Raw genomic sequence first — 24,432 nt, 5'->3', positions numbered from 1 at the left:
GGATAGCGCTACAGAGCACGGGAGGGGGCGCTGCGGCTGTCTGCGGGCTCATGGGATCGTGCTAAGCATGATGGTGTGCTCAGACACGAGCTGCGGTGGCTGTGGCCACGGCAGCGACATCGCCGGCGGCGTGGAGTTCTCGGCCAAGGGGGCTATGGCCTAGAGGTTAAAATCGACCAGGGGAAAAGGGGGAAACGGCTCGGGGCTCACTGTGGTGACGTAGGGATGGCCAGCGTGCTCGGGGAAGCGTCGGAGGCGGCGAATCGACCGGCGAAGTCCGGCGAGCAGAAGCGGTGGTGACGAGCTCGAAGACGACGGCATGGTGATCCTCGGCTTGCGTGGCTTGGCGAGGAGGAAGAGGGGCACCAGGCGGAGCTCGGGGGCGCATCGGAGAGGCTCAAAGATGGCTATGGCCGTGGGGGAGCTCGTCGGCGGCGACGGCTGCATTCGGTCGCGCGCGTGAGAGAGAGATGGAGAAGGGGACGAGGGCGAGGGAGAGTGCAAGAGTGTCAAGGGGGTCCAGGGGGGTAGCGTGGCGTCACAGAGGGAGTCCAGGGCGACGAGGGGGCAGCCAGGAAGGCAGCTGCCGGCGTGGCTGTCTTCTCCTCTGCCTTCTGGCAGGAGGAAGAAGACGCCCCTGCCCTCTGTGGGCCGGCCAGGTGGCTCGGCTGCCAGGTGGCTGGGCCTAGCACAGTAGTGGGCCGACAGGTAGGCTGTCAGGTAAGTGGCCCAAAGGACTTCTCTCTCTCTCTCTCTTCTAATTAAATTTTGTTTTCTATTTTCTGTCTGTTTGTTTTGACTTTATTAAAAATGCCAGAGCATTTTCAAAATTCATGATACTTCTTATGGCCACTATTTGGATTATTTCCAACAGCAAACATTTCAGTTCATGAATATTTGGACATTTAGAATAATATATAATATTTAAATGCCCAAATGCAAATAAGGTATGATTTAATTTAGAGCCCAAATATGTCATGGAAAAATGTGCATCACCTCTGGTACTGTTTATAGCATTTTCCATAAATGATGAACATTTTTGAAAGCCATTTGGATTTGTTGAAAATATTTTAGGTGAACCTAGTGAATTCCTTTGATGCTAGGGGTTTAGGCAATCCCCATTTCAAATTTCTTTGGAATTTAAACATGATGGCATGATGAACAAGCAAAGCCAAGCAAGGGCTGGACTGGGGCTGTGACAGCTCACCCCCACTAAACAAGAATCTCGCCCCAAGATTCAGGTGTAGGGTAAGATGAAAGGGGAACACAAACTAACATAATCTTCGCGGTCCAGGTTGCACTTCATAAAGGCGTTGATTCAATCACCATCTTTGTCTCGTCGTCTTGCTCCGAGAACTCCATCCAACATGATGACGACAGAAAGGAAGGAAAACCCTACAGGAATCGATCTCTTCGAAGATCGAGTACTCAAGATCAGCTCACGGAATGAGACGTAAGAACATCTCTTGAGTTGAGACATAGCACACACATCAGGAGCAATGGAAAGAGGTAAATGATAAAGGTTCAATTGGTAGGCAACAATTCCATGCTGGAGTAAGATGGTGCATGGTTTCAAAGTAGCGAGGAGATAATTGCCATGATACCATAACGAGGCATCTTAAAGAAGGTGACTCGTAGAAATATTCCCTTAAGTGGCAAAAAGAATTACTTTTGATTTAGAGATCATTGAAACTCTTCTCACCAGCCTGAGGCAATCAAAAATGATCGCGTGAAGGAGCTTGAAGAAATGGCATACTCATACTAGAATGGATGATGTGGACTACCTTGTTGAAGAAAATGCGATCGGTGATTTTTGCTAATCATCAGAAATGGATGGAACCCATGGTAGTACCACTATTGAAGATGATCCTGACCAGGAATTACCGGGAAGGTAGTCCAAGATAGAATGGCACAATGGCGGTGCAAGCTGGGAACAAAATGCAATTGTGGGAATGATTCTAGTAACTGGGGATAAACTCAACAGTAGAGAGTGATTCCACTGTTTGAATGGTTCTAGCATAATCGAGGGAACCAAGAGCACAACGACCCCTGAGGAACAACTTCTAGAATAAGTTGCACTAAATCCTCATGGAGAAGATGGGCAAATAGCTCAATCAAGATTCTACAACGATAGATCTTCTGGCTAGGTGTTTCGGCCAGAACAACAACCTTGTCGGGCCTACATCATAAATCTTGGAATAGCTCCAACCATCATATCCTCCTGAGATTCAGATCTGGTTGGTAACGGGATATTTCAGACAACATGTCTGGAAAGGAAGTTTGCAACACAAACCGACAAGACGATGTTGCAAGATTCTCGGGAATTGAACTATGATAGTAAACTCCAAAACATGAGCCGGTTCTACTACAAGCATGTGAACACGTTGTCCTAGACAAGCATGGTCACCTGGTAGTCTTACAACGAAACACTACCGAGTTCGGGGGGGCATTAAGGAGGATATCGAAGTCCTTGCGTAAGTCTAGCTCTTAAGAAGAAACTTCTTCTCCTTGAACAAACCAATCAGTGGCTTGGTGTGCTAGGAACACATATGGAGTGGAGGTAATTAATCTACCAAACCATAGAATACTTCGCACATATGCATGACTAATTTGGGATGATTCCAAGGGAAACAAAACAAACCTTCCTCAAATTCATGGTGGCAACTTACACCTAATGCACATGAATTCGAGGAAGTCACTTCTTCCATCCAGGCATAAGCTTCATGAGTGGAACACGAAAGCATTGCTTACAAAGTTTCCAATACTAACTTAGATGTTCAACATGAATCATGGGGGAGACAACATGCTGCTGATGGGCTCAACAACAACTCATCGGAATTTCCATATCATTGGACTTCCACCATCATGTTACCAATGTGATAGTATTGGTCAGACCAAAAGGTGTAATGGTGTATGCTTGAGGGATCAACCACGAGTAAGGCAACATTACGAACATCGTTGGTTCTGATTTGACTTGACGATAGCCCATACTCAAGTCAAAGTTTTGACAAGACAATAGATCCAACAACTGATCACGAGGACCAATTGGTGAAGATATCACCTTTCTTCAGTACACACACAAACACAAAGATATCCCTTCAAAAAGAACCAAATTTGGCAAAGCCTTTTATCTTTCAACTCTCCAAGTTGTTGTTTAGCTTAACCAACTAGCTCAGGGTATCCAACACAGATTCTTGGAGAAGGGGTGGTTTACAAGAAACCAACTTGATCACGAACTCAACATAGCGGTCAGGTGACAACCTGGTAACACTTTCAAGAAGATATCCGGAAAATCACGAACCACCGATATGTTGCTAAGCTCGAGAACAATCTTGCTTTTCAGAGCAAGACAATATGATCAGATAAGCAAGGAATGGAATAATCCTCACTCATTGATTAAGGAGTGCACCAGAATAAGGACTAGGTAGCACGATCAGTCCTAGGATGGTGATTCAATAACCAACACGCTAAGAATGAGAATATTGTCCATTTACTACAAAGCAACGAGTTGCCCGGGGTATTGATTTCACACATCACAATTCACTTGTTGGCATTCCGGTTACAACAACACGGAACCGAGGAATGAATAATAATGGCGAGAAGTATCACTGTATCAAGAGTTCATAGGAGGTTGTGCAATTCCTATGATATTCCTGACATAAAGAGGGCAATACTTAAGGGTTGAACAGAATCAAAAGCTGGATTAGCACTTTGATCTGCGGAATACAACTGCTTTGACCCAATCCTGGATATGGATGAGGTACTGGAGTTTGTTTCTCCTAGTCATTCCGGAATGGAATGGCATGACGGATCACATGAATAATAGGCATCGATAACACCAATGCACAACTACTCTTGACCAACAATTGATGGACGAGGTTCAGAATACAACTAAAGAGGGACAACTCAAAGGAACATATAATTTTCTGAGTTGTGGATGCATTGATTAGTATGTCGAACGAGTTCAACATATTTCTTCCGGATAACCCATGCAGAAAGGTAGGGTTGGCAGAGTCACAACATAGAATGGAGAACTCATCAGGAGCACTCTGTCGTGACCTTTTGGTTCAAAAGAACTCCTGCCAAGAATGGCTCATGATAATTGGAAGAAGGATGTACCACGAACCTCGAGGACTATCGCAAAGGTTACTAATATCCTAAAGGAACTAGCAACACTATCAACATGAGGTAAGTAGGGTGAATCTCGGGTTCAAGAACCCATGAATAGAGTACCTACTACTACATGGCATCATGGGATGCTTTCAAGAATAATGGCCAGAATCACACACTGGGGATAAAAACATGGCTAGATCACTAGGTGACTCCCTAAAACACCTAGGCCATAAAAATAGCTCCAACATATATGTTGAGGCAATAGAGTACCTCAACTCATCGATTAGTGTGGTTGAACTGGCCCAAAGGGACATCGGGAACGGAAAGAAGGGCTTTGCAACTGCATCAGACTGTTTAGAGACTTGGGATGACTCGGACAGCATAACGGCTGTAAATGCTCAAAATTACTTCAGACATCCTGCAAAAATGGTGGCATAACCACTCAACAACAAAATGTCAAGGTTCTGAGATCAACTGTCAACATATGGAAGTAGTAGGAACGGAACTGAGGCTTGAAACTATCAATTCTATAAGTCTATGGATTAGTAGCACGTCATCCTGATAGATAGATGAGAAGGCCTAATTCTTAATCCCCGTAGAAAAGAAGAGGTTGACTCAGACCAGAAGGGCATAGGGTAAAGGAGTAAAAAGAGACTTACGTTCCCTCCCACAATCAATTCCCCTACATATAACTAAAGCATTTCTAGACTTAACTTCGACCAGTTGGCTTGGTAAACCTACAGGCAGTCAGGCTCTGATACCAACGCAGTTAGGACCCCGATTCCAAGTCACATCGATCTAGCTCGTAACACCTCATATCACGTTGTGGCCTCACGCACGGTATTTCCACAGGTGCCGCCTTACCATGGCCCGGGACCGTTTGCGCCCTTTTGGCTCACGTATATGATAGTGTCGCTAGCATCCATATGACAGAGAACCTGGGCCGACATGGCTAGTCGTGAACCCAAAGCGGCACTAACCCATGGGGACAGGCATACATGAATCAACTTCAAACATGTTGGTCAGCAGCGTGTGAATCCGGGCTGCAGCACTGGGCTAACAGGACTCTGGTAACCCGGGCTGTAGCAGGCTAGGCAGGACTCCGGAGGTCACCGCGTGACATTTCCCCGAAGGGACAGACACAGGAACAAAGTGAAACACATGCCGGCCAGTCAAGTGTCCTAAGCAGTAGTGCTGGGCTAGCAGGACTCCGGTGAACCGGGCTATAGCGGACTACTATGGCTCATGGAAGCACTAGACTACATTTCCCCATAAGAGAGGCTGCCAAGGATAAACAACTAGATTGTTGGATCCCACACATACCAAGCATTTCAATCATACACACAATATGCTCGATATGTGTAAATACAACATGGCATCACAACATAACTCTACAACTCAAGTATTTATTCATTAGGCTCCGGGGAGCGAGATATTACAAACATGGGTCTCATGACCCAACAATCATAGCATACAAATCAAGCACATGCGGAAGCTTAACATGTCTGAGTACAGACATCTACAAATGAAAAAGGCTAAGAAGCCTGACTATCTACCAGATCCTGCCGAGGGCACAAGATCGTAGCTGAGGTATCAAGCTAAACGTCATGGTCCTCGCGGAACTACTAGCGAGACTGAAGTCTCTCTGCAAAACATAAATTAAGCAAACGTGAGTACAAAGGTACTCAGCAAGACTTACATCAGAACTAGCTACATATGCATCGGTATCAACAAGGGGGGGGGGTGGAGTTTGACTGTAGCAAGCCAGCTTTGACTCAGTGGCTAACCTGAACTACGATTGCAGGCAACTCTTTTGAGGTGGCGCACACGAGTCCACATATTCACCATTCAATACACCACTATGGATCCGCTCCCGTCTCCCTACGAGAAGGCCATCCATAGCACTCACACTTATCTTGCGAGTTTTAGAGTATCCACTTTCACTTGTCTATGAACTGTTATAGGCAACCCAGAAGTCCATTACCGTGGACACGGCTATTCGAATAGATGATGTTAACCCTGCAGGGGTGTACTTCTTCACACACGCTCTCACCACTTACCGCCGTTTACACGACATGTACTCGGCAACCTTCAAGCGGAAGCCCAACGAGTGTGTCGGCCACGGCCTACCTAAACACTCAAGTCTCTAGTCCAGGTTTATTGCCTATCTAGGTTCCATCCGCAGGGAGTCCGGCCGAGGTTTCCACATACGGCCCCGAACGATGTGAACAGGGTTCCCGAGACACCAAACGGGCGCCCGGTACACTGTGCCACGGTGTATCTACCGCATCATAGCCCACCCCTAGGGTCAGCGCTACGCACGGCCGCCAACACATATCCTATAAACACCAGAAACTAGTTGCAACTCCTGGACAGAGGACAAGGGTGATCAAGAAGCCGAGAGGGTCCATTGGTTTCGGGCCGAATGCGTGGTAGTAACTGTTTCATGGATCACAAACACAGAACTCAGTTCCTGAGGACGGCTTCAATGAGACAACCCACCATGTACTCCTACATGGCCTCTCACCTCTACCTTTACCAAATCATATTCACACACTTAGTTCTCAACAGTAGGACATGTTTACACACCTCCGATTCATCCCTGATGAATCAGACCTGACTCAAATCTAAGCAGTAGCAGGCATGAAAAACAAACATGAATGAGTAGGCACATCAGGGCTCAAACAACTCCTACTCATGCTAGGTCATGCAGATGTCTGTACTCAGGGTTTCATCTATTTACTGTGGCAATGACAGGTCATGCAGAGTAAAGGGGTTCAACTACCGCAGCATGTAACAGTTGAATCGTTGTTGTCCTAATGCAGTAAAAGAGAGCAGGAGCGAGAGAGTGGGATTGTATCGGAATGAACAAGGGGGTTTTGCTTGCCCGGCACTCCTGAAAATAATATTGAGTCTTCATCAGTGTCAACGATCACAGCGTCGGAGCAGCGTCTACCGAGAGGGGTCAATCACCGACAATAGAGAAGGAACACAATCAATGCAATGCACAATGTGATGCATGATAATGACATGGCAATATGTTGTTGATTGAGCTAATGCAACTAGCAACACAATTAAATGAAGTTGGTTTGAATACAAGATTCAAATTCGAACTCCATATATGATTAGTTAAATGCCATTTATTTGTTTTGTCCAAAACAGAGGACAAACATTGTTCAAACATGCATGAAAATGCCATAAACAGATTCCTTGAATTTTTCTAATAATTTTTCATATATAATTTATTTCATTTGGAGTTACGGTTGATTTTCTATGATTTTTAGAAGTTTTGGGCATTTTCTGGAATTTTCTGAATTATTATAATTTAAACTAAATCCAGAAAATGTATTACTTTGTCAGCATGACGTCAAGGTGATGTGTGCAGGTCAAAGGCGTCGACCAGGTCAAACCTGACCAGTGGGACCCACTGGTCTGTGACCCAGTCAACTAACTAAGTTAGTTAGCCCTAACTAACTAGCCTGGGCCCACTGGTCAACGACTGTAGTAACAAACCTAACTAGCTAATTAGCGCTAACTAGAGTAATTAGTCAGGCGGGGCCTGTAAGTCAGTGAGAGAGAGGGGAAGGTCAAACCGGGCAGTGGGGTCAACCCATGCCGGTCAACGGGTCACGGGTCGCCGGCGTTTAGCCGCCGGCAACGACAGAGACGGCGGGGCGGCTCGGAAATGCTCTACAGGGCACCATTCAATCCGTGGGTTGCACCTATGGGTTCCTGGGAGTGAGGCGCATCCATTGGGGGTGGTGGTAGGAGCTGGGGTGGCCGGAAAGGTGGCCGGCGACGAGGTTCAGTGGCGGCAGCAGCTCGGGCATCCTCGAGATAGCGCTACGGAGCACGGGAGGGGGCACTGCGGCTGTCTGCGGGCTCATGGGATCATGCTGAGCACGATGGTGTGCTCGGACGCGAGCTGCGGTGGCTGTGGCCATGACGGCGACATCGTCGGCGGCGTGGAGTTCTCGGCCAAGATGGGGCTATGGCCTAGAGGTCAAAATCGACCAGGGGAAAAGGGGGAAACGACTCGGGGCTCACTGTGGTGACGTAGGGATGGCCAGCGTGCTTGGGGAAGCATCGGAGGCGGTGAATCGACCGGCGAAGTCCGGCGAGCAAAAGCGGTGGTGACGAGCTCGAAGACGACGGCATGGTGATCCTCGGCTTGCGTGGCTTGGCAAGGAGGAAGAGGGGCACCAGGCGGAGCTCGGGGGCGCATTGGAGGGGCTCAAAGATGGCTGTGGCCGTGGGGGAGCTCGTCGGCGGCGACGGCTGCGTTCGGTCGCGCGCGTGAGAGAGAGACGGAGAAGGCGACGAGGGCGAGGTGGAGTGCGAGAGTGTCAAGGGGGTCCAGGGGGGTAGCGTGGCGTCGCAGAGGGAGTCCAGGGCGACGAGGGGGCAGCCAGCCAGGCAGCTGCCGGCGTGCCGGCGCCGTGGCTGTCTTCTTCTCTGCCTTCTAGCAGGAGGAAGAAGACGCCCCTGCCCTCGGTGGGCCGGCCAGGTGGCTGGGCCTAGCACAGTAGTGGGCTGACAGGTAGGCTGTCAGGTATGTGGCCCAAAGGACTTCTCTCTCTCTCTTCTAATTAAATTTTGTTTTCTATTTTCTATCTGTTTGTTTTGACTTTATTAAAAATGCCAGAGCATTTTCAAAAATCATGATACTTCTTATGGCCACTGTTTGGATTATTTCCAACAGCAAACATTTTAGTTCATGAATATTTGGACATTTAGAATAATATATAATATTTAAATGCCCAGATGCAAATAAGGTATGATTTAATTTAGAGCCCAAATATGTCATGGAAAAATGTGCATCACCTCTGGTACTGTTTACAGCATTTTCCATAAATGATGAACATTTTTGAAAGCCATTTGGATTTACTGAAAATATTTTAGGTGAACCTAGTGAATTCCTTTGATGCTAGGGGTTTAGGCAATCCCCATTTCAAATTTCTTTGGAATTTAAACATCATGGCATGATGAACAAGCAAAGTCAAGCAAGGGCTGGACTGGGGCTGTGACAAGAAGCTCCGTTCATTTGACCTGACTGTTACGTTTTCATGCTGTATTGTCCGATGGAGCACCATAACCTTCGCCGTCAGTTCTCCTAGGATCCTGAACAACATAGCAAATGTCTAATAGCCTGGTTTCAAAACCATGAATATCTTGACAACATCGAACAATGTCTCTCCTTGTTTCACAAAGGGTATCTGTTAGGGAATGGACTTGTGTCTGGAGTGCAGATACAACATTGTTTTGAGCTTGCATATCTAGATCATTAGGCAGTTTGGACGAGATTGCCTTAAGAACCAACCCAGTATTACGCAGGAACATGCTTTTGGCACTATTAGTGGACAGGTACTGACCCACTACAGCAAGCGCTGACATTGTGGTTATAGTTGCCTCGCCACCTTTAGAAGGTGGCGGTTCCACCATTTTTTCCATAGCTCACCGAAAAGTTGAGGTTTTACATTAGTAGTACCAGAACAGAAGATATTAAGGAGGCAGCAAAACCAAACAAAATAGCTTTGGTCTATATACAGAACTTATTCTGGTGAACCCATGTAAAATATTAGTTGTATTTTATTGCAAAGTACATAATAAAACCAGGTTCCAAACATATGACCATTTACCATCGCTAATGTATTGTTTATTTCTTCACATTGTATTGAGGACTAAGGATAAAGAGACTAAGTTTATAATACAGTAAGCATAGTACGACATCATTCATATCACAAAACAACTAAGAACAGACAAACATGCCATTGTAACGTTGTGTGGGCAAGTCCAGCACAGAACTAGATTATAGGTCAAGATCAAAGGAACATCACTCCTCTCTTTTAGACCTTGTAAGGTGCCATGATACGCTAAGACAATTGTGTATAAAATTTAAAAGAGTAATAGACATTGGCTGCAAACCAGGCAGTTCAAGGCACAAGTCAGAGTAAGTAGTAGTTGTCAGATCACGGGTTCCGGAAAAACCCTTATGGTTCGAACTCTGCGGTGCGCGCGAAGACCTCCCACCCCCTATCGATCTGCGTCCCAACTTAGCCTAGATCTCACGAACTAACTTGACGAACTCGCAACACAAAGGACACAAGATTTATACTACCTCGGGCCACCGTTATGGTGTAATACCCTACTCCAGTGTGGTGGTGGTGGATTGCCTCTCGGGCTGAGGATGAATGTTACAAGGGGAAGAACAACCTCCTCAGGTTGAGGTGTTCTTGTGCTTGGTGCACTTATGTGGCTGAGGATGATCTTCGATCCCCTCTCTATGGTGCTGGCTAGTCCTATTTATAGAGGCCCTAGACCTCTCCCCAAATATTCAGCGGGAAGGGAGCCAACAATGGCCAATTTGAAAGGGGACATCTATTACAAGCTATCCTGACATAAGGTGGTCTTCGCCTGCCAAAGGTTATGGCGGGGACGCCGTCTTGGGCTCGATGGTGACCTCCGTCTTGCTGTCCTTCTGGTCTTGGTCTCGTTCCACCAATATGGAAACCTTTGCTTGATGCCTCGGTACTCCGCGCCTGCGCTTGCCCCCTTAGCACCAAAGGGGAAACAAGGACGCCGTGCGTGCTGGCGCCCGCCTGGTCTCGATCGTCATGGCTTACGTCACGAGAACCTCACGAGGTTTGCCCGACCTTGAACTCTCCGCCCCTCACGAGCCGGCCTGATGAGGCTACTCCTGAGGAGGTCTTGTGTCATCCGCCTCGCGAGGCTTGACCCCTCGTGAGGGTCTTGATTCCTTTTTGATGAAGATGGGCCGTATAGGCCTGCCAGCAAAGCCACGCCGTGTGCCGCGGGCAGGCAAGTCTGGGGACCCTGTTCCCAGAAAGCCGACAGTAGCCCCCGGGCCCAAGGTGTGCTCGGGCTTGCTTTCAAGGCGAAGCCGAGGGTCAAGTGCGGAGCACCACGGGCCCCAATAGCCTACAGCCTTGGTCAACGTGTGGCGGTTGATTGGACGTGGGCGTCTCCGCTTCCCCACGCTGCCTTGATCCCCGCCTGGCTAAACGGCCACCAAGGTCTATACGGTTATTCTTACATCGCTTGCGCCATTCTCCTCCAATTCCTTTGCTTCCCCAGACTCTGCTCCTCTTTCCTATCTGACCTTAGCTCTGCTCGCCCCATCGCCATGGAGCCTACACAAGCGGATAAAGGGAAGAAGCCTCTGTCTTCGGCTAGTGCGCCCCCGGCCGCCGAGCCCGCAGTAGGCCGACCGTGGGTGCTCAATGATGAGGCCATGGGCAAGGTGCGTCCCATGCTCGCATCCAGCTTCAACGAGTGGGGGGAGATGGTGGCTTGGCCTGCTTCCCGTGCTCGCATGGACCGGACGGCCACTGAGGTCCCCTTCTTTATCGACGCCCTCTGTGCCGGCTTGGTCCCTCCTTTCTCTGCCTTCCTCAACACAGTGCTTTCCCATTACCAGATCCACATGCTGCACCTTGATCCCCAATCCGTGACCCCGCTTGCCATCTTTGCCTTCGTTTGCGAGGCCATGGTCGGCATTGCTCCTTCCGTGGCTCTTTTTCGCCACTTCTTCTCGCTGCACCTGATTGATCCTAGGTAGAGCTCTGGGTGCCTGAGCTTTCAGGTCATGGCGGCGACGGTCGGCGATGGGATTGACTTCGAGCTTCCACTATCCACGAACGGGTTCTAGACACGGTGGGTGTTTGTTGACGCCGGAGTGCTCAGCCCCTGCTCTCTTCTCCGTCTGAGCCCGCCATTCCTAACTCCGGCTGGTGCCATCGGAGGCTCGCCGATCCACGCCTTGTCCCTTCTGGCTGAGGTTGAGATGGCTCAAAGACCTTGGCGTGACTGTGCCTATGGTGGTGAGGGAGTTCGTCGGCGCCGAATTGCTCCGCTTCAGTGCCACTCCCGGCCGATGTGGGCCTTGCTCAGCAGCCAGGACCACATGCGACTTCAGGAGTCTAAGCTCCCCCATGAGGCGCGGCGAACGGTGTTTGAGGTCCTGATGGGTGTCCCGTTGCTGGATGACTTGCCGAGGCAGAGTTGTGTCTTGTTGTGCTGCTGGAACTAGATGTCCTTCGCGGGGTAGATGCCCTCCTTCGATGAGTGGGGGTTGCGCCCAGCTGGCCTCATGGGGCCCCACGAGAACCCCATCGTCGTGGTTCCTTTCCTCGACGCTGGCGCAGAGCTCGCCCCAAGTGTTGGTGCACGGGGGCGCGCACTGCTAGGGGCCAATAATGAAGGTGCCGAGATGCTGATGCCGCCCAGGGCTCCCGAAGCGTCGACTTCGGGGTCCCGTGACTCTTGCCCTGAGGTGGTGGTTGAAAGGGCGGTGCAGCCCGCGTCTCCCGTGGCCGGGGCTCTTGAGGCCTTGGCAAGTCACTGTGAGGTAGAGCCGGCCAGCTCTTCCCAACTTGGCGCTTCTAAGGCTGCCCCTTCGAGCACTTCTCTAGCCGTGCATCGCGTCAGTCTCCATGTTCAGCGCTTCGGCCGACTGTGCGTGGACTTCGAAGAACTCCGCAAGAGAAATGGGGCCCCAAGCTGCGGCAGCGGCACCTTCGGGCCATTGAAACGAAGGAAGTATATCGCCATTAATGAGTAAGTACCTTATCTTGGTGATCTTTTGTGTGCCGCTTTCCTACCTGACGATCGTCCCCTCAGGACCCCTTCTGCCAAGGCCGTAAAATCTCCTGAGAAGCAGCTCCCTCTCGTCCCGTTGCACACGCCCAGCTCGTGCGCCGCCCACGGTGCAGGGTCCACTACGGGAGTTGGCCCGTCATCAGGGCATCTTGAGCTTGCGCCTTTGATGTCCTTCCTTCGCGGCCTGGCTTGGATTGCGGAAAGTGTGCCAAGGGCTCCTCCCCTGATCACTGCCGGTGGCTGGCTGGCTTCGATCCTGGGGTCCTCATCAAGCAGCGGGCCTCATTTAGTTCGGACCCCTCACGAGACCCAGCCGTCGCCCGGGGCAGTGCCAGCCCCTGCCCCCTGCTGAGAGGGGACGTACCGCGTCGGGCATCACCCACAGCCCCTGTACCAGAGGGCGATATGAGCTGTGCGCTCGAGTTCAAGCATGGGCAGAGCGTTGTTCGTCGTGAGCTCTTCCAGGAGGTGATGGGCTCGATGAATCGACTCGATTAAGAACTTGAGGGTGTCGACGCGTGTCTCGAGGTAGAGGGTCTTCGGTTGGCGGAGGAATGGCACAAGATGGAGGTGGCCATCAACCTCAGGTGCCACCAGCGCGAGCTGGACAATAGGAAGGCCGAGGCCTCTCTTGCGGCCTCCCGTGAGGCCTGCTCCCGAGCTCTGGAGGAGGCTCGGGAAGTTGACCGCCATCAAGAGGCCACGGAGAAACGCGCGTGGGAGCTCCTACCCTGGAGCGCTATCTTGGATCAGTAGGTGGAGGCGCGCAGGGCTACTCTTGTATCATTGAGGGGGTCGCCCATCGAGGAGGAAGAGATCCGGAAGCACGAGGAGGTGTTGGCGCTGGAAGCTGTGGAGCGCAGCCTTGAAATCAAATGGCTGGAGATGAGGGAGGTCAGGGCCCAGGAGGAGGTCGACCGCCATGTAGCCGAGGCTCGTGCGGATCTCGAGAGTAGGAACAACCTGAAGCTGAAGCTCGCGGAAGCTGGGGCTGCTGGTAGGATTGCTACCCTCAAGTCCCGGCTGGTCGAGGTGGAGCGGCGCGAGGAGGCCACCGCATCAGCCCTGGCCTCGGCGTAGGTTGAGATGTTTTCATCCCGCGCCGAGCTGCTCTCTTTTCGGCAGTAGGTGGCCGACGCCGAGTCCGTCGCGCGGCAGAACAGGGACGAAGTGCTTGAGCGGCGGACGTTGGAGCGTGTGCACGCCCCCATGCTCGAGGACCTCAGGAACAGGGCCAACACCTCCCTGGGCCATATCTACGACGAGAATGCACCTCATCCACATACAAACAACTATGCCAGCCACCTCCGCTTCTTTGGGGATGTGGTGACGCGCCTGCAGAACCGTTCCGAGAGGGCTCGTCAACTTATTGAGGAGAGGAGTCGCAGTTTGCTTGGGCGCGCGTTCTCCCACGTCTTCAGCCACCTCCGCAACATCGACCCCAACTTCGATTTTCGCACCGCCATTGCTCCCGTACGGGAAGCCGTCCGGGGTGATCTGGCGTGATGGGTTGAAGACAATGTGGATGCGCTGGTCAGGGCGTTCGCTTCTGACGATGATGGGGTAGTGGTCGTGGCAGACGAAGGCGTCGTGGTTGACGACGGCGACGCCGACGCCGGTGAAGGTGGAGGCGACACCAACGATGGCGACAGCGATGCCAACGGTGCATTAGAAGATGATATGGGAGACGCGGCGAGCGACATATCCGGCTTATTCCTCGTTCCCCTATCGTTTACCTTGTAAAAACTTGGGCGTGGCCCCGGAAGATTGGAAGAGCATTTTGAGAGGGGGAGCCCCTCATCTAAACAATTGTAGCTTTTATCCTTCCATTCCAAATTGAGTACGCGTCTTCACGAGCTTACGCATGTCGGGGCAAGGTTGTTGTTGCGGTTTACCTTAGCTTGGACGAGCCCAAAACCGGCCTGAGAGATAGCGCGTTTTTGAGGAGCTCCTGAGGAGTTCGTCGACACGCCCGAGGGGGCTACGTGATAAGAAAGCGCCAGCCACGGCTTGGCACGTGCGTGGCTCGTGTGCTTCATGCCCAGCCTGGCTCGCGAGGGGCCCGCTAGGGGGGCGCGACTGGCGCGAACTCCGAAATAAGGCAAGAACGAGACTGCGAGAAATAGCTCGAACGAGAAAAGGCATCCCCCCCCCCCGCATGCATCAAATAAAATTCAACTTCAACTTAAATCCAAATCCAGAAGGCAGGGTTACAGAAAAGAGATCCAAAGCAAATGGCCGTGTCCGGTTCCTAGTCTAGTCTTCGACGTCTTCTCACCAGTGCGGAGCTAAGTGCTGCGACTGGGCGTGGGAGGGAGCCCCCGAGGCCCGAGGGCGGCTCTCCTGAGGCTCCGGGGCATGTACAACCCCACTCATTATTACGTGAGAGTGTCACGGGCGGCGATCTTCACAGGCGTGAGCCTTACTTCGTATCGCCTGACGAGGGCCCCTCCTTGTGCCACCCCTACCACCGGTGGGACGACCGGAAACTAGGACGGCCCAACAAGGGCAGAGGGGACGCCAGCGGTGCCCTCGGCGACCACGGGTCCTCTGCCAGGGGAAAGGTCGCCGTCGCCAACCCGGCAGAGGGCCTACCTCTGGGCGTTGCCTTGCTCCGTGTGACACGGGGAGGGGCCTTGCTCCTGGCTCGGTCGACGCAGCCCCCAGCGGGTCTCTCCTGTCGGGGCGGTCATTGCCTTGCCGGAACCATCGTTTAGCGCTATGACCTGGTTCATCTGTGACTCATCGTTAGCGTAAGCTTACCCATTGCCTTGCCGGTACCCTGTATCTATCATCCCCGGCGCGGCCGGCGGGGCTCTCTGGCGGCTCCTGGAAGGCTTCAGCTCCTCATGCCTCCTCCTCCCATCCTGGCCCGAGGAACGAGCCTGGGTCGTCCTCCGGTGTGTACTCCTGATCCATCATGAGGGGCACGTAGCCCTCTGAGGCCGCTGCCCCGAAGACCTCCCTGAAGTGCCCCACACTCCATGTCGCTCAGCCCGTCACGCTGTCCTAAGGATGGCGGGGCGGGGCTCCGATGGGGCCGTGTGCGAGGACAATCATTCCAGCACCCGTCCGAGGTGGCTCAGATGCGAGGGGGTGCCTTCCGTCCTGGACCATGCTGTTGTCGACGAAGCCCTCGGGTGCACTTGGGGGTACGCGGGCACGGCGAGGCCCGTCCTAGGATCCTGCCATTGCATGGGGCGTGAGCTGGTAGCAGAAGGGCGGTGCTCCCATGGCCGCCGTGTCCAGGAGCTCGACGACGTGTTCTAGCAGTGCATTCCGGATGCTCTCCATCAGGCGGCACCGCAACAGCTACCAAGCCACTATGAGCGCGGCTCGCATGTTCGCCTTCTCCCTCCTGGTGTGTGGTGCCGTTGCTGCGGCGTGGCTTGCGGCCCTTGCAGCAGCTCGCGTCCGTCGGGGGGTAAGAGCAGAGGGTGAGTGGCCACATCGCCCGTGCCCCGTGGTGTTTGGGGCGCGCGCCGCTTGAGACGTGGTGTTGAGGTCATCCTAGGCAGGCGGTGCCACCTGGGCGGGCCAGGCTGCCCATCGGTCGTCGTTAGCCCTCGGGTCACTGGACATCGGAACCGCGGAGCGTCCATGGATCGCCTGGTCGGAAAGAAGCTCCGGCGCACCCCTACCTAGCGCTCCAAATGTCGGATCATAGGTTCCGGCAAAACCCTTAAGGTTCGAATTCTGGGGTGCGCGCGAAGACCTCCCCCCTATCGATCTGCGTCCCAACTTAGCCTAGATCTCATGAACTAACTCGACGAACTTGCAACACAAAGGACACAAGATTTATAATGGTTCGGGCCACCGTTGTGGTGTAATACCATACTCAAGTGTGGTGGTGGTGGATTGCCTCTTGGGCTGAGGATGAAGAGTACAAGGGGAAGAACAACCTCCTCAGGTTGACGTGTTCTTGGGCTTGGTGCACTTGTGTGGCTGAGGATGATCTTCGATCCCCTCTCTATGCTGGTGGCTAGTCCTATTTATAGAGGACCTGGTCCTCTCCCCAAATATTGAGTGGGAAGGGAGCCAACAATGGCCAATTTGAAAGGGGACAGCTAGTACAAGCTATCCTGACAAAAGGTGGTCTTCGCCTGCCAAAGGTTCTGGCAGTGACACCGTCCTGGGCTCCATGGTGACCTCCTCTTGCCGTCTTTCTTGTCTTGGTCTCATTGCACCAATACAGAAACCTTTGCATGATGCTTCAATACTCCACACGTGTGCTTTCCCCCTTAGCACCAAAGGGGAAACAAGGACGCTACGCACGCTGGCGCCTGCCTGGTCTCGATCGTCATGGCTTATGTCACGAGAAACTCACGAGGTTTGCCCGACCTTGAACTCTCCGCCCCTCACGAGCCGGCCTGATGAGGCTGCTCCTGAGGAGGTCTTGAGTTATCCGCCTCGCGAGGCTTGGCCCCTCGCAAGGGTCTTGATTCCTTGTTGATGAAGATGGGCCATACAGGCCTGCGAGCAAAGCCTCGCCGTGGGCCGCAGGCAGGCAAGTCTAGGGACCCCCATTCCCAGAACGCTGATAGTAGTTAAAATTCATGAGGATTAAGGCACTACAAGAAATATGTCAACAGTTGACCTTCTGTCAGTGACCCTGGAAGAATTGGTCATAGATCTATGACCATTTCAGACCAATTGGTCAAAAGCTGTTCGGGGGGCTCCAAACCCTAAACTATAACGACCATTTTGGTCAGAAAGGTCGTAATTTTCTTACACGAAATGGTCATAAAGCAGATAGCACTGGTCCGCCGCCTTATTTCTAGCTGATCACGACCAATATGGATGGTCATAACCTTGTAAATTGTGGTGGGTTGCTATGACTAGGCGCCACCTCATCAGTTTTGCCTATGTGTCATGTCCATGTGGCATTTTTTGCCCCGGGATGTGAAGCAACCTATGTTTCTATCATTCCCAAAATTCCCAACAAAATCTCAAAAATTCTTTGGCTCATATGTTCGTCAAATATGTAAAAAACCTTCCTTGCCTAGTTCAAAAATAATTCAACAATATTCATTTTCCTATTCTGTTCAGAACAACACTTTGTGAAGGAAGTACCACTTTGGCATGTCCAAATAGTATCCATTTTCTATTGTGCTTTCCTATGCCCAAATAACCATCCTCCACCAAATGCCAGCTCAATCAATTCATTATTTTGAACCCAGCTTCAACATTCGTATTTATGTCCAGTGTGGTTCTTTGCAAAGCAAGTACCACCTAGGATCCTCCTTTTCAGCTGAAAATTTGTGAAGACGGTCTTCTTAGTAACTGATCATCCTCAGCCAAAACTCACGCCCATTAGCCATGTACATTTCCCGTATCGCTAATCAAACACTTGGCTGCTAATTCATGTTTGAGCATCGATCGGTCTCCTCGTCAGAATCTTATGTTGTAATTTTCTTCCTAGCACCTACCTGGGGAGTGCCCAACACACTAGACATGCCTAGGCCGCCCATAACACACGGCAACGCCACGGTCACGCGGTGACCACGCGACGGGCATGCAAGTTTACGTGCTCTAGAGTTGGGGCCCTCGGCCACTGCCCAAACCTCGATGTATCGCCACCAAACCATGCATTTATGATTAAATAGGTACTTATGTAACTATAAATGATTTTTAGAAAAAAATAGCAAACTATGAGGCAGCTGCAGTTCAAATTTGACCCTCTTCCAACTAAATCGGAGGAAATTTGTCTTTTTCACGAGAGGTGGATCAAAACTTTTTACACCCAACCATTAGGACAATTGTGCATTAAATATGGCCTAGTATTTTAGAAAAATGATTTGGTCCAATTTTGCAACAATTATTTGGGAGGTTCTTCACAAAAAAACCTCCTTTTGGGCGCTCAAAAATGGAAAATGGTTTTTTCATCCAAAGAAAATGAAAACTTCCTTAGGAAACATTGTTTGCCATTCCAATATGCACCCTTGTGCACAATATGAGATCATTTAAACAAACTATGCCATGAATCAGGCCATAAGATTGATCATTTGGCTTGAAAGCCATTGATCTCCACACGTGATAGCTTGTTTTTGAGAACACTTTTTAAAATAATTGCTCTATTACAAGTTTGTTATTTTTCCTGGGAACTTGGCCACATATAATGACACAATGCGAAGGTTGCCCAATTTTTTGATTTTTTTTAATTTTTTATGCCCATTTCAAAATGCGGTCAAAACGGCGGGAATGACCGTTCCTAGCTAGTGGTTGATTCTTGGAATTTTTTTTGGTGTTTCTATGATAAAATAGATACTTATGTACCTAAAAATGATTGTTGGAAAAAATAAAGAGCAAACTACAAGATAGCTATAGTACAAATTTGACTCGCTTCCAACTGAATCGGCGGAAATTTGTCTTTTTCACGACAGGTGGATCAAAACTTTTTACACCCCACCATTTGGTCAATTGTGCATTAAATATGGCCTAGTATTTTATAAAATTGATTTGGTCTATTTTTGCAAAAATCATTTGGTAGTTGCTTCACAAAAAACCTCATTTTGGACACTCGAGAAATGGAAAATGATATTTCCGTGCAAATAAAATGAAAAATTGCTTAGGCAACATTGTTTGGAATTCCAAGATGCACCCTTGTGCACAATATGAGATCAGTTGAACAAACTATGCCATGAACGTGGCCATAAGATTGAGCATTTGGGTTGAAAGCGATGAATCTTCAGGCGTGATAGCTCATTTCTGAGAACACTTTTTAAAAATAATTGCCGTATTACAAGTTTATTATTTTTCCTAGTAACTTAGTCACATATAATGACACAATGCGAAGGTATTCCAGTATTTTGATTTTATTCAATTTTTTATGCCCGTTTCAAAATGCGGTCAAAACGGCGGGCTTGACCGTTCCTAGCTAGTGGTTGAATCTTGGAAAACTTTTGGTGTTTCTATGATTAAATAGATACTTATGTACCTAGAAATTATTTTCGGAAAAAATAAAGAGCAAACTATGAGGCAGCTGTAGTTTAAATTTGACCCGCTTCCTACTAAATCGGTAGGAATTTGTCTTTTTCACTAGAGGTGGATCAAAACATTTGACACCCAACCATTTGGTCAATTGTGAATTAAATGTGGCCTAGTATTTTAGAAAATTGATTTGGTCCAATTTTGCAACAATTATTTGGTAGGTTCTTCACAAAAAAGCTCATTTTGGGCACCCGGAAAATGGAAAATGATTTTTTCGTCCAGAGAAAATGAAAACTTCCTTAGGCAACATTGTTTGCCATCCCAATATGCACCCTTGTGCATAATATTAGATCATTTGAACAAACTATGCCATGAATGTGGCCATAAGTTGATCATCTGACTTGAAGGCCATTGATCTTCACACATGATAGCTCGTTTCTGAGAACACTTTTTAAAATTAATTATCGTATTACAGGTTTATTATTTTTTGTGGTAACTTGTCCACATATAATGACACTATGCGAAGGTTTTCCAATTTTTTGATTTTTTTTGAATTTTTCATGCCCATTTGAAAATGCGGTCAAAACAGCGGGCATGATCGTTCGTAGCTAGTGGTTGAATCTTGGAAAAAATTTGGTGTTTCTCTGATTAAATAGATACTTTTGTACCTAAAAATGATTTTTAGAAAAAATAAAAAGCAAACTATGTGGCAGCTGCAGTTCAAATTTGTCCCGCTTCTAGCTGAATCAGCGGAAATTTGTCTTTTTCACCAAAGGTGGATCAAAAACTTTTGACACCCAACCATTTGGTCAATTGTGCATTAAATATGTCCTAGTATTTTAGAAAATTGATTTGGTCCAAATTTGCAACAAATATATGGTAGGTCCTTCACAAAAAATCTCATTTTGGGCACTCGGAAACTAGAAAATGATTTTGTTATTCGAGGAATAACGCTACTAACTATTTGGAAACTTAACAAACATTGTAAAAAAAGAGAAGGAAACTTACCACCGGGCGTCATGGTGCTGCGTTGGAAATCCTATAACTACAATTATTTCGGAATGGAGGAGCTAAATTTGAATCTATTTTGTACATGACTACATATGCTATTATGTACAAAATCAGAGCAAAGATTGGTGCCCCCATAATTTAGGTATGATTTAAAAATGCCATGATATCAAATTCAAATAATTGAATGGACTTCATGTTGAATTCGATTTTGTTAAGCCACCTTAAGTTGAATTCAGATGTATGCTAGTTCATCGGTAGCTATTTATAATGTTGATTGTGTAACTTTCGTACGTATAATGTGCTTTACACACACAACATGAACTATACTCACGTTTATATTCGATTTCTAAAGCGATGCATTGTCTAGAGTTCAAAATACTAACTGTGTGGATCAATTGTGTCGAATAATAACATAGACATGCTCAAATTCGACAGAATCTAGATGTATGATGGATCAATGACCGTTCCTTACGCGAACTGCAAATATCATGATCCCATCCTAATATTTGGATAAAATTTATATCTTTAATCAATGTGTACATCAGTCTTTTACATGTAGTTTCACTCCCATTGGTGGTCTCTCACACATGCTCACGCTCTCTCTCCCGAGGTGCCTTTCTCGCACACATGCTCTCTATATAACCCTCCCTCCCTCTCGTAACCATTTACGACTGTTTTCACTAACCTTTATCACAAGCAATCTTCCTCTCGCAAGAATACACATGCATAATCCCCATCGACCCTTTCTATATACATAGACCAGCCTACGTGTCTCCTGTACGCACATTATCTTTAGGCCTGTCTCTCACGCATTGTCTCACACCTCTCTTCCTAATCGACGAGTATGATTCTAGCAGAGCATTCTGTAGGATTCCCCTTAAAGTTAGGTTGGATGAATAGTAATATCAGAGATAAAGGGGTTACCTTAGTCCGAGAACCTAGGGTTACAAATCCTAGCCGGCTTTGTCAGTGGACACAGAGTCCTTCACAATTATGCTATCTTTGTCTTGTACGACTAGTCATCCATGGGTCTCCCTAAATGCGTCACGGGCCGACCAATGTGGCGCAGGACGGAACCTAACGAAGGGCCTCACCTCGACCCACCGGACCTCACGCGGTGACACACCCTCTGCCCCCACGTCTCGTTATCTTCTCACACGCACACATACCAACATAGACACCACACACAAAAATATATTCTCCTCGTGCCTCTATCCACTCCCCCCTTGCATATACACACTCAAGGGAATCTCTCGCCATGACGTCATATTCGTCTCTCTCTCCAGACCACTCTCATTTCTCGTGCTATCTCTCCCACGCCCCCCGCCGGCACCTCTATCCATGCCTCTCTCGAATACATAATACACACACATACCTCTCTAGGCCCTGCCAAACGCATCAACTACACATCCACACATGTTACATCACGTACCCCACTGATCTAAAAAGCCCTCCCTTCACGTTTATTTCGCATACAAGATTCCTTTTGAATAAAGTGTGGCCAAAAAATTATTTTAGAATTTCTACATATATACAACATTACAAAGTTATATGGAGGAGTATGAACGCTAATTTGCATTGCATGGTGCCCACAATGATATTTATTCCGCACTGTGAATTTGTATATTTTTATACTATACATAAAGTTAGTCATACGTGAAGCCCTCTCTTCACGTATGCACACAAACTATCTCCATGTCCTCTAAAAGTAAGCCCCCAGCACATTCACACATGTTTCATCTTTCTCTTGCGATATATACAATGATGATCATTGCATTTGAAGCTAAAGCACGATATGTACATTGGACTTCAGAATCCACTCATTACGGTCACCATTTACGTTTTGTGGTTATTATACAGTCATGGGCTCACCGTACAACTCTGTATTTGCTCTAGACATGACTAGTTGACCAGTTAAATGCTCCACGTGGCACCTCTAGTGTTGCATAACATTATATTACTACCATCAGGCCCACCTGCAGGCCTGTATCTACTCTACATCTACACTCTTATAAAAAACAGAGTTGGTGATGATGGTGTGCCTGCCATCCTGCAATATAGGCCGTCCGATTTATATATGAAAGATAGGAAAGAAATTATGGCAAGCAAAAAGGTACCCACACACCTCTCCACATTTGCAAATAAGGCCTTCCCTCATTCATCCTTTTCTCTCACAAGATAAACTAGTCATACAAATGCATCTTGATGTTATGTGCAACGCACGGGCATCTTGCTAGTAAGAATGAAAATAGACGACAAAAAAATATTGGACGGTGGTTCGAAGTCATGACCGCGAGCACAGCGAACAAGGTGGCCTTGTATTGGTATGCTGACCCGTCTGTTTTAACACACATGAGCTGGTGTGGTGATTATACACTCACACGCACGCATGCACACAAACTGCATGCACGCAACACTCACACGAACACATGCACCCACGCACGCATGCAACACTCACACGTACACACGCACGCAACACTCACACGCACACACACACATGCATGCACACACCAGTACACCACACGACCAACACTCTCTCTCATGCTCAAGTGCTCAACCTACACGTGCATGCGCACACATCAGGCCCTGACAGACACATACACAACCAGGTGATTCCCGCGCACGGGTTGGAGTCTTGTCGCGCCTGCGTAATTTTGTGTTTATCTGACATTTTCCCTACGCGAACTGACTGGTGGGACCCACAAGGAACATGGTCAATTTAACTAGTCAACATGGTGCCACACAGACTATTTGGCTCGTCAACAGAGTGCAATCTGATGCTGAACCGTGAGCAAGTGACCGTATAATCACCGCAAAACGTATATAGTGACCATAATCACCTTATTCTGAAGTTCGGTGAACGTATTACGCTTTTCTCTCTGTAGGCCCTCAAAAACTACATCTCTACACATTCTCGCATGTTACATCTAACAACTATGCAATACAACACTAATATTACACTCTAACACAATAAATCATATGTGTTTTTAGTTTTACTAGATATCATATTGTTACTTAATTATTCAGTTTGCATACATTAAAATTGCCTTTGAAATGTATGGCCAGTATCATATACCGCGTGGGAAAAATCCTGCCCTTTCCTGTTTAATCGGGTTTGTATCGATGGATTGTGCGAAACAACAAAACTATAGTACTATACAGTACAAGTGACAGTGCACTGGGCCATCGTGTCGTGTACTCCTCCGTCGTAAGAGTGGAGCGCTCGCTTTCATAAATCTTCTAGTCCCTTTCGCCGACATGTGGGACATCAAGCTACCGGGTCCACGTGCCATACTGGAATACAGTGCAGAGCACCCAAGGTGAAGCACACAGTCATGGCGCTGGCGTAGTAATGAGCAATAATGCGTCAAATCACAAAGTGCCGGGGTACTTATCCACGGGCACCTATGGGACCGGCGTACCGGGTCCCTTTCGGTTCGGCGGGGGCGGAGATCGTGCAAAGAGAAAATTGAGGCGATACACGCGAGCGATTTACCCAGGTTCAGGCCGCACGGATGCGTAAAACCCTACTCGGGAGCGCGGAGTGCTACAGTACACTTCAGCAGCTAACGAGACGAGCCTGAGTGTTTTTCGAACCCCCCTCTACGTTGCACACGGGCCTCCTTTTATATGCTCAAGGGGTCACCGACAGGTGGCAACGGAGGCAAAGGGTAAAAATGGAAAGGTGCTGCGGTAGGTGCAGCTACCTGCTACAGTGTATCATACCTAACCCTGACGGCAGGGGACCAGGGCCTTAAA

This window comes from Triticum urartu, chromosome 4, assembly GCF_003073215.2.
Source record: "Triticum urartu cultivar G1812 chromosome 4, Tu2.1, whole genome shotgun sequence".
NCBI classification, from domain to species: Eukaryota; Viridiplantae; Streptophyta; class Magnoliopsida; order Poales; family Poaceae; genus Triticum; species Triticum urartu.
Note: the sequence above shows the minus strand (reverse complement) of the source record.